This window comes from Arvicola amphibius, chromosome 11 (assembly GCF_903992535.2).
Source record: "Arvicola amphibius chromosome 11, mArvAmp1.2, whole genome shotgun sequence".
In the NCBI taxonomy this organism is placed as follows: domain Eukaryota; kingdom Metazoa; phylum Chordata; class Mammalia; order Rodentia; family Cricetidae; genus Arvicola; species Arvicola amphibius.
The window spans coordinates 176,673-191,968 of NC_052057.2; the positions used below are offsets into that span (position 1 = coordinate 176,673).

General features: G+C 40.0%; 1 protein-coding gene across 5 annotated transcripts in view; it reads left to right on the forward strand.

The window, feature by feature from the left end:
• Dclk2 (doublecortin like kinase 2) overlaps positions 1-15,296 on the forward strand; it is a 122,190-nt gene that overhangs the window by 12,244 nt on the left and 94,650 nt on the right. The gene's annotated exons all lie outside the window — the stretch shown is intronic.

Genomic DNA, 15,296 nt, shown 5'->3' on the forward strand with positions numbered 1-15,296 from the left:
GTTTACATGTTGATTATCTTTGCTGGTGTTTGCTGGTGTCCTATACGGTCTGGAACTTGCTGTATAGGACAGGCCAAGCTTGAGCTTGGGCTCCACTGTCGTCCCAAGTGCTGCGATTAGAGGCATGCAGCATGTCCAGCTCCTCGTGTGCAGGATTAGAGGTATACAGCATGTCCAGCTCCTTGTGTGCAGGATTAGAGGCATGCAGCATGTCCAGCTCCTCGTGTGCAGGATTAGAGGTATACAGCATGTCCAGCTCCTCGTGTGCAGGATTAGAGGTATACAGCATGTCCAGCTCCTCGTGTGCAGGATTAGAGGCATGCAGCATGTCCAGCTCCTCGTGTGCAGGATTAGAGGCATGCAGCATGTCCAGCTCCTCGTGTGCAGGATTAGAGGCATGCAGCATGTCCAGCTCCTCATGTGCAGGATTAGAGGCATGCAGCATGTCCAGCTCCTCATGCTGCTGCAGTTATATCAGCAACAGAATGTCGTGGTCTCCTGGAAGTGGTCCTCGAAGATTTACACGAGGAGTATATGTGTGAATTAGCCTTTAGCAAGAAAGATGTAAGGGCCTCCCATTTTTCCAGCTATCTCAGAATCCTCGTACTCCTCATTTTTTAGAAGGAAAGATGTAAATATCCAGGGAAAAGGATAAGTGCTAAAAGGGAAGTTATCCGGAAATAATTATCAATTAGTGTTTAGTGGTTTGTGCTGTGGGACAATGGTCTGTACCCTGTCACTTGTATTTTAAATAAATGCTGTTTGGCCAGTAACAGTCAGGAAGTATAGGTGGGGCAACCAGGCAGAAATTAGAGGTGAAACAACAAGAATTCTGAGAAGAGGGACGTTTCAGTCTGCAGTCTTCATCCAGACACAGAGGAAGCCAGACACAGAGCAAGCAAGATGTGATTGCCTTGTCAAGAAAGGTACCAAGCCATGTGGCTAACACAGACAAGTCTTATGGGCTAATGTAAGTTATAAGAGTTAATAAGAAGCCTGAGGTACTAGGCCAATCAGTTTATAATTAATGTAGGCCTCTGTGTGTTTACTTGGGACTAAATAGATGTGGGACCTGGTAGGACACGAACCTCAGTCAACAGAATGATGTGCCAATGTGGGGATGACTAAATCCACTTTAAAGCCTTAGAGGGCTTGGGAAGTTATTCTAGATAGAAAAGAATCGAGTTAAGCACAGCTAATAGCAGCACTTTCTCGGGTGGGCTCTGCTTGCTAGGGGCAAGTGCTCTCATTTAAGAGAGGCTTAGGCTTCCTGACTTTGCTTTAGCTGCAAAACCTTGCAGCTCTTTTAATAGGTCCTTCCACAAAACACTTAAATGGTGTTGATGAAAAGCTGACTGCATACTTTTTGGTGGTGGTAGGGACTTTGAAATGCCATAGAGTTGTGGCAATAAACATGGCTCCAGCCAGTACTTCTGCCATGAGGCTAGACTCTCAGAATAAAGCTAAGGAGTGGGCTGGATTCAGCCATCAAAGCCATAGCTTTAATCCTAACCATATTGCTGTACACATGTTAAGGGTTGACCACTTGGGATTGGATAACCTATCTGGATGCTCGTTCTTGGGGAAAACTGATTCTCCCTCTGTCAGCCACCATTAGTTGCCTGTAGCTCTTCTCTTCATTGAGGGGTGGGGCTTTGTGAAATTTCCCTCATCTGCATTGGCATGTCAACTGGTGGTGTCATTATGCAAGTCTTGTTTAGGTAACTGTATGGTTGAGATTTCATGGGTACAGTTTTCTGTCATGTCTAGAAGATACTAGAAGTAATTGTCCTGGGTCATCTGGTTCTTCCAATCTTTCTCCCCCCTCTTCTATGGTTTTTCTGGGCCTTAGAAGCAGGAGTTACATTGTAGGAAAACCAGTTGGGGCTGAGTACCTGTGGTCACATATTCTCTACATGTGGACCAGTTGTATATCTCTATAATGTTCTCTACTACAAAAAGAAGGGTTTTCTTGTGGAGGGGGTAGAGTTACCCTTATCTTTGGGTATAAGAGTAAGCATTTAGAATATGGTTAGAAATTATATTGATTTTGGCAATTGTGGGTTCTCCCCTAGGGTCTCGGACCTCTCTAGCCATAGATATTGGCTAAGTTTATAGTACTGAGTGTGCATTCCTTCTTATTGAATAGACCTTAAGTTCTATTAGACAGATGTTGGTCATTCCAGTGATAAAGTGCCATTTTGCTGTTATTGTACTGTGGGGGTATCCTGTCAGAAAGGTATCACTGAGGCTCGTAAGTTTTATAGCTGGGTAGGACTGCTGATTTCTCTTTTCCTTTGGCAGCTTGCATAGCATCTTCAGGTACTACTAGAGCTAGTCCTTGGGAAGGAGGCTTGCAGGTCACTTCCAACTCTATTTCCCCAATTCTGTGTCTGAAATGCATGGTATCTTCAACAAAGGCACTGAAACTATATCAATAGCTACGTCAAAATGGAAAAGAATTTTCCAAAAATAAAAATAGTGGGAAAATTACAGTAAGGTTTTTCTGTATAAACATTAAATTTCTGAATGCCAAGCAGCAGTTTTATGTCGAGTTATAGCAACTTAATATTAGGGGATCCTGGAAAAGTGACTAAAAGTTTGTACAATTTGAAAGCACAGACATATGCAGTGACCATTAAAATGTGTAAACTAGTAATGAAACATTTGAGTACTGAGACTGTGACTCTGTAGAGTATTTGTTTAGTATGAGTGAGACATGAGCTTTGTTCCTGATATCACCCAACAGTCCTCCAGTCTTCCTTTTGGTGCTTACATTGATTTTTTTTTTAGAAAGAGAAATTTCTGTTGCATGAATAATAAAAACCCAGAGATAGATATTGGGGTTCAAGCTGAAGATCAGAAAAGCAAAGCAGACAAGCCACTAGAGAGATCTTACCTCTACCAACTCTCAGACAAACAAAAAATATTCTCTCTCTGCCCAGTCATATTGCTCCTGTCTTCAACTCTTTCCATTAAAGGTGTGTGACTCCCAAAAGCTGGGATTAAAGGTGTGAACCACCACCACCTGGATCTGTTTCTGGGTTGATTTTGTGTAGCCCAGAGTAGCCTTGAACTCACAGAGATCTGTCTAACTCTGTCTTTTGAGTCCTGGTATTAAAGGTGTGTGCCACCACTCCCTGGCCTGTATGGCTGACTAGGGTGGCTGCCCTCTGATCTTCAGGCGAACTTTATTTTTTAAAACACAAATACTATAACACTAAAAATGTCCAATGTCTTTGAGGATGCCGTGATTTGACCTTGTCAAAAGAGATGGAAGTATACAATTTATAAGCTGTGAAAAGCAGTATGCAATTTTTTGTAACTCTCTCAAAGGTCTTACTGCTTGAACTCATAAATTCATTTTAGAAATTTGTCCTAAATAGCCTGAAAAACAGACGTAAGAAACTGTGCGTAGGAACTTTAAGCCCAGTGTGGAATCAGGAAGATGGACTGCTACCAGTTAAATACCAAATGTGAAAACATGCCATTCCTTCCTTCATACTGGCCATTTCCATGTGTTTGGGGAAATCTAACAGTAAGGAGTGAGCTCTGTGTGTTGTATTTTTTATTTTGCTCACAAGGATAGGAAAGACAACTTAAAAAGTAATGCAGCAGAAACAGAGGAGTAGACTGGGGGCACAGAGGGGATGGAGAGGGAACGGGAGGAGGGAGGGGAAACTGCAGTTGGGACGTAAAATAAATAAATAAATAAATTAGTTAATTAAATGTAATTCAGAGGGATAAAGGTTGTCATTGCCATCAGAAACCAAATGTTTGCTGTTGTTATCCCTCTGCATCATCCTGAAGATAAACAGTCTGAAAGTAATCTTTGAAACCTTGGAAGATGGCTATAGAATGCTACAGGGATTACTCTGGTCACTTGTTGGTTAGTTGGTCTCTCTTCAGAGATAGGGTCTTACTGTGTGGTTCACGTTGGCTTGGAGTCGATGCATCCACTTGCCTCTGCCTCCTAAGTTCTGTGATTGTAGACCTGCCATACCCAGATATTTACATCTCCTGTTGTCTTATTAACTTACATATTTTCCATGTGCAAAGAAAGTGATGTTTTCAAACTTTGACATGATACATTGTTTTTGAAAAAAAGTATAGATTTGACTTTTGTATATACAATTTTTGGATCCTGCATTCTTGGGACCCAGGCCACTCTTGAAGAGCTGTGGCTTTCTTTGTGATTTAAAATTGTGGTTTAACTTGATATTTTCTGTTTGGTATATGGTTTAAGGAGAAATAGAAGAGTATCTCTTGCTTTAAAATAACAAGGAGTTGGGGCTAGAGGAGTGGTCAGCAGTTAAGAGCACTGGCTGTTCTTCCAGAGGTCCTGAGTTCAATTCCCAGCACCCACATGGTGGCTCACAACCATCTGTAATGAGATCTGGTGCCCTCTTCTTTTGTGCAGGCACACATGCAAATAGAAGCTCTCATACATATAAATAGTTCTTTTAAAAATAGCAAGGAATTGGGCTATGTTTAAGATTAATGAAAACCTTAGTTAGGCAGTGTTCATTTCTACTTTATTTTTCCATAAAATGTCTTTATTCTCTGGGTTGGTTAAACCAACTACTTCCTGTTGATGTTGTTATTTTTTTCTTTTGTACTTTTGAGACATGATTTCTTTGTATCCCTGACTGTTCTGAAATTCTCTATGTTGACAAGGCTAGCCTTGAACTCAAAGAGACCTACCTGCCTCTGCCTCTCAAGTGCTGAGATTAAAGGTGTATGCCTCTATGCCCATGCCAAGGTCTAACTGCTTTCTAAAGATTCTTTAGTGTGTGTGTGTGTTTGTATGGTGTGTGTAGTTTAGTGTGGTATGTGTGGTGTAGTATGGTGCGTGTGGTGTGTATGCATGTGTGTGTGGTGTAGTGTGTTGTGTGTAGGTATGTGTGTGTGGTGTAGTGTGGTGTGTGTGATGTGAATGGTGTGTATATGTATGTGTGTGGTGTGTGATGTATGTGGTACGTGTGATATAGTGTGGGGTGTGTGATGTGTATATGTATGTGTGTGGTTTAGTGTGATGTGTATATATGTATGTGTGTGGTGTGTATATGTATGTGTGTGCAGTGTAATGTGTGTGTGGTGTGTATGTGTGTGTGGTGTAGTGTGTGTGTGATGTGTGTTTGTGTATGTATATGTATATGGTGTAGTATGGTGTGTATAGTGTGTTTGTATGATGTGTGTAGTGTGTAGTGTGTGTGATGTGTGTATTTTTATGACAGATTTCCTTTGAAGAGAAATGAGAAAGAAACTATACAAGACATATTAATAAACTGTCTGTATACAATTTTAGACTGTCTGTCTTAAGCATATTGTGTCCTAGTTCACTTACTACCTGAGTTTGTTTTAGTTTAACACTAACTGGGTCTGTGACACAGACAGAAACTGTCCTTTAGACAACGCGCCGTCAGTCATTACTGATCTCCTCCTGAAATAGTGGACTTTTAGGGGTGTTGGTTTCTTTCATGGACCCGAACGAAGGCTTCAGGATTGAAAACATTGTGAGTATCATGTGACAGCAGCATTCATGTCCTTATTAGTGTGCTTTGAATTTTTTCCTTCTTTAGAATGTTTACATTTCCCTATTGGTATTGACTCCATTTATAAGATCTGAATTTATTAGTAAGGTTAACTAATATATCTAAAGTCTTCATAAAATTGCTTAGAACATCTTTTAGAATTTCATCTAAGTTAACTCATGGGTTCTAAACCAGCAGTATTTTTTTTTAAGTCCTAGGAGACATAGAGCTCTATCTGGACTCAGTTTTTAGTTGTCACAACTAGAAATGGGGATTCTGGTGATTGATCATTGGAAGGCAGAGTAGTTGCTAAGGATCCTAAGATTCACAGGCAACTATAACATGGTTCTTTGGGCTCTATATATTAATAGTGCTGTGATTTTAAAGTCCTGGTTTAGTGTAATGACGTTATTCAAAAGTAAATACTCTGTGAGTATTGACATTGTTAGTAGATATCATACTGAACTTTATTTTGGACCTTTATTTTCGACAGACAGGCTACAAGGGCATCTGTGTTGTCTAATGGATACAAACTTTGGGAAGTTGTGGTTTATAATCTGCTGGCTTGGGTTTCAGCCTGTCTTTATTGTGCATGTTTAGGTGGTGCCACTTCAGATGTTTAAGGAAAGACATCATAAATGTTTTTGTGGGTATTTAAAGTTAGGTACCAAACATCATGATTTAATCTTAAGTTTTTAGTACTTAGAAGCATGGTGTAAGGGTTTAAATTAAGCATGTCATCCAAAGGCTATCTGCTTTCTTGTTAGCAGATGGGGTTGGGGAGATGTTGGAACATTGCAGAGCCTCTAACCTCATCACTGGAGTAGTTGGTTGATGGGACAGCAGTTTGGATGGCTGTTGGGAGATGAGGGAAGCTAGCCAGGAGGAGCTTCGTGGTGGTATTTCTGTGAGGTGATGCCGTGCTCTGGCTTCTTAGCTCTCAGTTACTACTGCCTGTTGGCTGAGTAAGCAGCCTTCTCTGCTGTGTGCTTCACCCACTGGTTTTCTGTCTTGTCTGAGGCCCATACTGTAAAGCCAGCTGTTGATGGATCTCTGAAACCTTTAGTCCTTTTAGGTTCCTGAAGGTATTTTGATACAGGGATAAAAAAACAAATAGCCATATTTTTTATTATCTTTAAAAAAGTACAACCTTCACTCAGGAGGTAGAGGCAGGGGGATCTCTGTGAGTTTGAGGCCAGCCTGTTCTACAGAGTGAGCTCCAGTACAGCCAGGGCTACACAGAGAAACCCCATCTCAACAACAACAACAACAAATCCAACCAAACAAAACAACAACAGCAACAAAACCAAAACCAACCAAACAAAAAGGTCCAATCTTGAAGTTGGGTGTAGCTTAGTAATAAAACACCTGACTCGCATGGGAGTGGCCCCAAGTTCATTCCCCACCCCAACCCAGCACAAAGGAAAAAGGAGAAAGATAAATGAAAATTCCTAATGTAAAACCCATATATTTATAAATGAGATGACTAAGAAAAATGATATATAAAGAGCAATACAGGCTGTTCCATAATTTTGTTTAAACACATAGTGAACTTTGATTAGTTACCCAAATACAGTTTTTTTTTTTTTTTTAAGAAACAAAGCCTTGAACTTTTAAACACATGTATAGGGAAAGAAGGCCTTTCAAACGTGTTTAAAGTTAGAAAGCCTTTTTTTGAAATAAGCCTCAGTGGCAAAGTTCTTTAAAAATGTCTCTTTTTTTTTTCTGCTACAGAACTGAGAGGTCCAAATATAACTTTTCCCACATATGTGAAGAGTTCTAGCTTTTAGCATTCCCAGAAACAGCAGAGTTTAACATGAAAGAAACATTTTATAGAATTTTTGGAACAAGTTGTTTCTTGTCATGGACAGAGGCAAAACAGACTTAGAAATTGCTTGCAGTTGATGCTTTTAGGATAAAACACTTCCAGACTTTGGGACCACTGCCAGCGTTGAGATGCCCACGTGCAGTGTCCTCTTCAGGGAGCATGACAGCCGCTGGTGTGCCTGCCATATGAGCCATCTTAGAGTTCAGGATGCTTTCCACCCTCACTTCCGCAGTGCTTAGTTATTACCTGGGTCGTTAGCACGTGTCAGCTAGGTTGCAGATCCCTGCTCTGCTTCATCTCTTCACTCTTCCTTTTCATGGTAGAGGTGCTTATTTTCCTCCTTATTGGTTATTCAGAGATCAAAGGTGAAGGTTGGCCACGCCCTCCACATTCTCAGGGAAGAAGAATGAATTAAGTCTAACTTAAATAAAAATGCTTCATGAAGGAAAATACGCTTTCTCTTTCAGTAGCCCCATGTAATTTTTCAGATTTAAGAATTGACCTCATGCATTTGTTGATGTTAATATAGAAAAGCTTCACTCTCAAACTGTGTACTGTTTTTCATGATTATTCTCCTTGGGTATTTTTAGGACTTTAATTGTGGTATGATAGAACTGCCAGACTCAGCCAGTGCAGTGAACGCTGCAGTTAGCATTGCCTCCATGGAGAGTTAATGTTCAGAGTCTAAAGACTGTTCATATCAAAGCAGCCAGCACCTACCCAGAAGGAATGCTCCCATTTTCATAGGCACTTCAGACTCTTACTTGAAAAGTTTCATATTTTTTTTCTGTTTTGTATTGGCTTATGGTAGGCATCTTTAAGTATGAGCTTAAAGAAATTTGATTATGTTTGAAAATGGTCTTGTTTGTCCACATGCAAGGTCATTAAAATGCCATTTCAAGTGTGAGTTATGAGTATTGTGTATGAGAACTCACTGATGCTGCTATAATATACACAGTTTTATCTCGGAAGATTTTAGATTCCTGGGCATCTAATCTCTAGTGGTTGTTAGTTTACCTATTTCCTGTAGTAAAGTATTATGGCTGAACATTTGAAAATGGAAATTAATTAATTACTGAGCCAGGTATCAAGCCCCCAGGGCTGTGTGATAGCCAGGCAAAGGCTCTACCACTGAACAACTTCGACAGCCCTTTGAAAATGTGAATAAAAAGCTTTTCTTTTTATGTAAAATAATGCTTGTATAAATGAAAACTTATAAATAAGTCCACTTAGGTAACTTTACCCATGTTTTAACATCTTGTGTGTTTCTTCACTTAGTATAGTGGTCCATATTTTATATATGACCAAAGATAAGTGTCTTAAAAGTTTTAGAAGCTGAAGGTGACTTTTATTTTCCTTGTAGAACATTTTCTCCTTGGTAGTATCAGTGATGATATAGTAATTTCTCAAACTTCCAAGAGACAGAAAGTATGTTCAGTATAATTTGTGCCCAACAAACTAATCATATGGTGTGGAGCCCAGGAAGTATAAATATAATTTGATATATTCATTTCCTATGATGTAGTGCTGTTACAGGAAAGAGTTTGGACTTAAATGGTGAGGGATGAAATCTATAAGATTTTTTAATGATAGAAAAGTTAATAAGACACTGATCTTGAGTGCCAGACGTTTTATATGTTTATTTTTCAAGATCTTCCTGCAATAGCTATGTGGTCATATTCTTACCCGAGGAATGCTACAAAGTATATTCAGAGAAAATTCTTAGGTGTGTGTGTATGTGTAATGGGGTGCATATGGTTATACATGTTCACACGTGTGTGGGTGCCTGAGGCTGACGTCAGGGCTTCCCCTTTGTTACTCTCCAGAGTATGTTTTGAGGTGAGTCATTGAACCTGGAGTTTGCATTTTGCCAGATCTCTAGGGATTTCATCCCTGACTCTGCCTTCAGCGATTACAGGCAGGCTACCTTATCTACCTGGCTTTTTCCCGAGGGTTCTGGGCATTCAAGCTCCAGCTTCCTTCTTTGCTGGCAAGGGCTTTGCCTACCGAGTCACTGCTCTAGCGCTCAAAGAACCTTTGACTTCAGGTCACCATCTTCAGTATAAAAGTGTGGCTCCAGAAATGCTTGCTTTCAGAGATAATTTCTGAGATTCAAAGAATGCTTACTTTTTTTTTTTACTTCATAAGTATTTGGTTTTTTTCATAAGTATTTGTTTCATAAGTATTTGTTTTTACTTATAAGTATTTGTTTTCCGAACTCTGTCATGGAACAGTTTATTTACTTTGTCTCAAATAGCTTCCTAAATTTTTCCAAAGCCTATAGTAACCCCCCAGAAAATGAAAATGGTGGTTTGAATGAAAATAACCCCATAGACTCATATATTTGAATACTTGGTCCCCAGTTGGTGGAACTGTTTGGGAAGGATTAGGAGTATGGCTTTGGGAAGAGGTCTGCCACTAGGGGTGGGCTTTGGGTTTCAAAAGCCCATGCCATTCCCAGTTAGATCTCTCTCTGCTGTTTTTGTCTCAACATGTAAACTCTCAGCTCCTGCTCCAGTGCTATGTGTATGCCTTCTGCCATGTTCCCCATCAAGGTGGTCATGGACTCTAACCTTCTGGAACTGTGAGTTCCAAAATTAAATGCTTGTTGTAAGTTGCCTTCTCAGAGCAATACAGCATAAACTAAGACAGACCTCAGGAAGGATATTCAGTGATGGTGGCATAGGATACAAAAATTCTGAACATGGACTTACTATCCTGAGCCAGTGTCTGATAAATGAGAAAGCAGATTGCCTATGTTTATAGCTGTCTAAACTTAGTTATATATGTAACAAATGCAATAAATAATTAAAACATCAGAACAGTTTGTCCTAGTCATAGGATTGTGGATGACTTTTCTTCTGACAAATTTTATTATATTTATGTGGTAAATGACATCCAGTGTTTTGGATAGTATCACTAGAACTGAATGTTGTGAGTAGACTCACCAAAGTCAACTTACCTTCAACTTTATTTGAACTGGCCAGTTGTCTCTAGGAACACATTTTTTTATGAAGTTTGTGGCAGAACGTGAATTTTGGCTTTGGTAGAATTGCTTCATTCAATTATTAATATTTTGTTTCTATTCTGTTAGTATTGTACTAATTACTTGAGAAACAGGGGTAAGAGACATTCTCTGCTTTTGAGAAGTTGGCATTGTAGGAGAAAAGTCAGACAGAAGCTAATTGCAAGACAAGGGATTCTGTCATTGGCCGCAGTCATGCAGTGAGCCGTGCAGAAGAGGAAGCTCTTCATAGAGTGTCACAAGTTCTCATGGAGAAGTTGCACAGTGCGTGTTGAGGTCATTCTGCACAGTGGAGTAGTAGCTATTAAGATAGGTTTAGTTTGCTAAGAATAGTGCAGATTGTAGAATATGTATATTTGATCTTTTTCATGTAAGCCTCTACATTTTTATGTTTTCACTTTTAATTTTGAAATTAGACTTAAGATTGTGGAATATGTATATTTGATGTTTTTCATGTAAGCCTCTACATTTTTTATGTTTTCACTTTTAATTTTGAAATTAGACTTAAAATTTGTACAATCATTCCACATACTTTTTTTAAAAAGTAAATTTAAGGGGCTGGAGAGATGGCTCAGTGGTTAAGAGCATTGCCTGCTCTTCCTAAAGGTCCTGAGTTCAATTCCCAGCAACCACATGGTAGCTCAAAACCATCTGTAATGAGGTCTGGTGCCCTCTTTTGGCCTGAAGACATGCAAGTAAACAGAATATTGTATACATAATTAATAAATAAATAAATTTAAATTTTTTTTGTGTTTTTCTGCCTGTATATGCCTGTGTACTGTGCATGTACCTGGTGTCTAGTACCTGAGGAGGCCAGAAGAGGGTGTCACACTCACTGGAACCAGAGTTACAGATGATTGTGAGCCGTGAAGTCAGTGCTAGGAATTCAACTCTGGTCTTCTGCAAGACCAGCCAGTGCTCTTAACCTCTGAGCCATCACTTGAGGCTTTCTACACAGTCTCCATCCACCTTCCCCTAATCTTAATCCTTCTTGGACACAGGCAATTATCTAAACTAGGAGATTGACAGACATGCTGGAAGCTCATGAGTAAACCTTCCACAAGCAAGCGTGTTTCCTTGGTGTCGTGTCTCTTTCATTTGACCCAGAAGCCCACATTGCATTCGCTTGAGGTTTCTCTTTCTGCCCATGATTTGTGAAAGATAACTGGTTTTTTTTTTTTGTGATCTTGTTGTTTGGAAAAACTGTATCTAGTTATTTTGCATAGTTCCTCTTCATTTAGAACTTTCTGGTATTTTCTCTCAATGGTGTCTTGGCTGTGTTTTGGTAAGAATACTCCTGAGTCATGCTGTGTCCTCTCAATGGTGTCTTGGCTGTGTTTTGGTAAGAATACTCCTGAGTCATGCTGTGTCCTCTCAATGGTGTCTTGGCTGTGTTTTGGTAAGAATACTCCTGAGTCATGCTGTGTCCTCAGAGTTTACTTAGTCAGGCGAGCTTGAAAAATCTCATTAACTGTTGGCTACTTGATTGCAGGTTGTTTTTCATTATAAAACTGACATTTTAAGAATAAATTAATATGTCGTAGGGAGATTTGTTAAGACTGTGCACATACTTTGCTTTTTCATATTTTGACTTATTAATGTTAGTGCCTGCTGATTATTGTTCACTCCAGCTACTACTATAGTATTTGGTAAATAGCAATTTTCTGATTCCACCATTCTTTCTGCATTCATTACTGGAATGCTATTCCTAGGAAGAACTTTCCCCTTGTTATTTATAATAGTCTTGTCTGAGGAGTTTTTAGTCTATAGATTATGATTCCTTTACTATCACTGATTTTGTGTTTCAGAATATCTTGCATGTGAGCAGCATTTCTTTAGGAACCATAGTCCGTCTGTGTGTGTAGACTGTCCGTGGACCCGTGAACCTCCTGCCATAGCCTTCTAATCCCGCCATAGTCCGTCTGTGTGTGTAGACTGTCCGTGGACCCGTGAACCTCCTGCCACAGCCTTCTAATCCCGCCATAGTCCGTCTGTGTGTGTAGACTGTCCGTGGACCCGTGAACCTCCTGCCACAGCCTTCTAATCCCGCCATAGTCTGTCTGTGTGTGTAGACTGTCTGTGGACCCGTGAACCTCCTGCCATAGCCTTCTAATCCCGCGATTGTGTGTCTGCCACCACACATGACTTGACCAATTTTTAAGTTGGATTGTGTACCTGTTTGACATATTTAAAGGTATATGAGGGTGGACTGGGGTTTTAGCTCCATGGTAGAATGCTTGCCTAGCATTTACTAGGCCCTGAGTAATTTTTACTCTTTTATATACCTCATTAGGTAAGGAATTGGGTTGGGTTCATAATTAGACTTGTGGAAAACAAAAGTCTGCACCTCTGTCTGCCACAGTGGCAGCTCTGGGCCTACCACTCTGAAGCTTTTTAATACTTTGACTTCTCCATGTGTCTCCAAGCGCCCATTTCTGTTCGTTCTGTTCATTGTACACTTTTCCAGGTTTCTCTGGAACTCTGTTTCTCTCAGTGTATCTGCCAGTAGGTGTCCAGAAACCAGGGTCTAGAGAATGTCTGCATTGGTTGTTTTGTGTCCATTATGACAGGCCAGTTGTAGGCTGTTAACATCATGTTTTTGTCTGTACACGGCTGCGTTTGGATGAACACCAATGATTTGTCTTGGACAGAGTTGCTGACAAAGTCTTCTGACCTTGTGAACTGTGTGTGATGAATTTGGCCCTAAAGGGGCTGCTCTGCAGGCATCTTGGGATTTGATTACTGTGTGATTGGAGGCAGTTTTGTACGTGAGAGAAAGTCAGAAGTTTCTGGAGACACTGTTAAATGCTAACCAGCGTGTTGAGGTGTGCAGCTGGCTATGAAGAGGAAAGATACTAAGGTTCTGAGGGAAATGCACGTGGCTTGTGAGTGACTAGGTGAGAGGTAGAGGGTGGTATGTGTGGTAAAGCGTGGAGCTTTGCAATAAAACTAAGCAAGGACAAGATGGTGCACCACAGACAGTGCATTCCCAAGCGCTAGGAACCAGGACCGGACCGTTGAAGGCTTGTAAGAACATCCAAGTTGGCCGGGCGGTGGTGGCGCACGCCTTTAATCCCAGCACTCGGGAGGCAGAGGCAGGCGGATCTCTGTGAGTTCGAGGCCAGCCTGGTCTACAAGAGCTAGTTCCAGGACAGGCTCTAAAAAAGCTGCAGAGAAACCCTGTCGCGAAAAACCAAAAAAAAAAAAAAAAAAAAAAAAAAAAAAAAAATCCAAATTGTATTTCAGAAAGTTTACTTTGGAGAATATGAGATGTTCAGACCAAATCACAAAGATGGTCAGATACAAAAATAATTGACGGTCTTAGGATGAGGGCTGCTGTTTTCCAAGCTGCTGTTCACTTACAGCTGGTGCCTATGAGCAGCAGTCCAGGCTGTATTCCTGGTGGGAGGCTGGTGCTCGGGAGAAAGGAAAGTGGTGTCAGAGGGTGAAGGTGTGGTCCTGTGAGGGAATTAACATTTTCATGGGTGAGATAATAGAGACAGATATCAGTACTTGATTGGAGATTTTACAAAACCTTCATAATGACTGAAAACAGTGGTGTTTGTTATGAATTTTAGTTCCTTAAAGAACGTTAATTTTCACTGTGCTTTTCATCACACTGTGGGAAATATTAGTGTCAGATCAGCTGTTGGGATTGTTGCCCAGAAGCAGTGCCAGCATGTAGGTGAACAGTGGCTTTCATTAGACGTCCCAGCCTCTCACCAACCTGTTCCCAACCTGATCATTCATGATCTGAGCCAGGAGGAGCTTAACTAGCAAAACCTTGCCACCAAGGTGTGAGTGGGATGGAATAGTCTGTTCCCAGCAATACATTTTATTTATGAATGCCTTAAAATATAAAAATCATGACAACAAAGAAACTTCGATATAAATTTACTTCTTGGTAGAAAAAGAAGAAAATTTACTTAAAATTATAAACAGCATGGAAAATGAATGGCCGAGTTTTAATTATCAAAGTCATGACTGAATTTATATACATAACTGTCAAATGTTCTTATGTTTGATCAAAAACATTATCAAAAACATAACCTATTTTAAGGAAGCTATTGAAACAATAATATTAATTTAATAGCAATTTAATAATTCAGTATTTTTATAATTTAAGATAATTGAAGAGCTATCACTCACTGAAATTAAATTTTTCCTCTTTATTTATAGACATAAAAATTTATTTGAAAAAGAAAAGCCTAACCTCCACTAATGATTTAGTTTTCCATACAGTTGTTCGCAGCTTGTGTGCTGATGTGTTACCAAATTAAACTAAATGTAATTCTGTATGGTTTATGTTATATAGTGTTTCCTGATTTGTGACTTCTTCAAACTATCATTAGAGCATTTAGGCATTGAACTTTTATATGGAAGTTATTTACAGATGAATTTTCTTGTTCAGTAAACTCCACAGTGAGCTGGGGTGTGAGAGCAAAGCTGTGGGGCAGGAGTCCTTGACAAGGCTCCCTGCAAGCTCTCCCTGACCAGTGCATTCAGAATGCAGTGTGTGCAGGACACTGCTTCTCAGCCATCATGCTCTGGTGAGTGCTAAAAACAGAACACAACGAGAAAATTAGTTAATACTTCCCATGTAAAGGATAAAGTCATGACTCAGAGTTGGGAGGAGTTCACCAAGGAATAGAAGGCAAAGTAGGCTGACTGGGAAGGCTGATGTGGAGTCTGGTCCCACCCATCACAACCCTGCCTGCCCAAAGATGTACTTACACACACACACACACACACACACACACACACACACGTGTTATGTATAGTACAGGAATGCCTACAGATGACACTACGTAGGAAGTGAGTTGGAAGAAATTTGGAGGCAGAAAGAGACTTAAGTTCAAACTTAAACCTAAGTTTGCTTATGTGAATAAGGATATCAGCTGTCGATAAA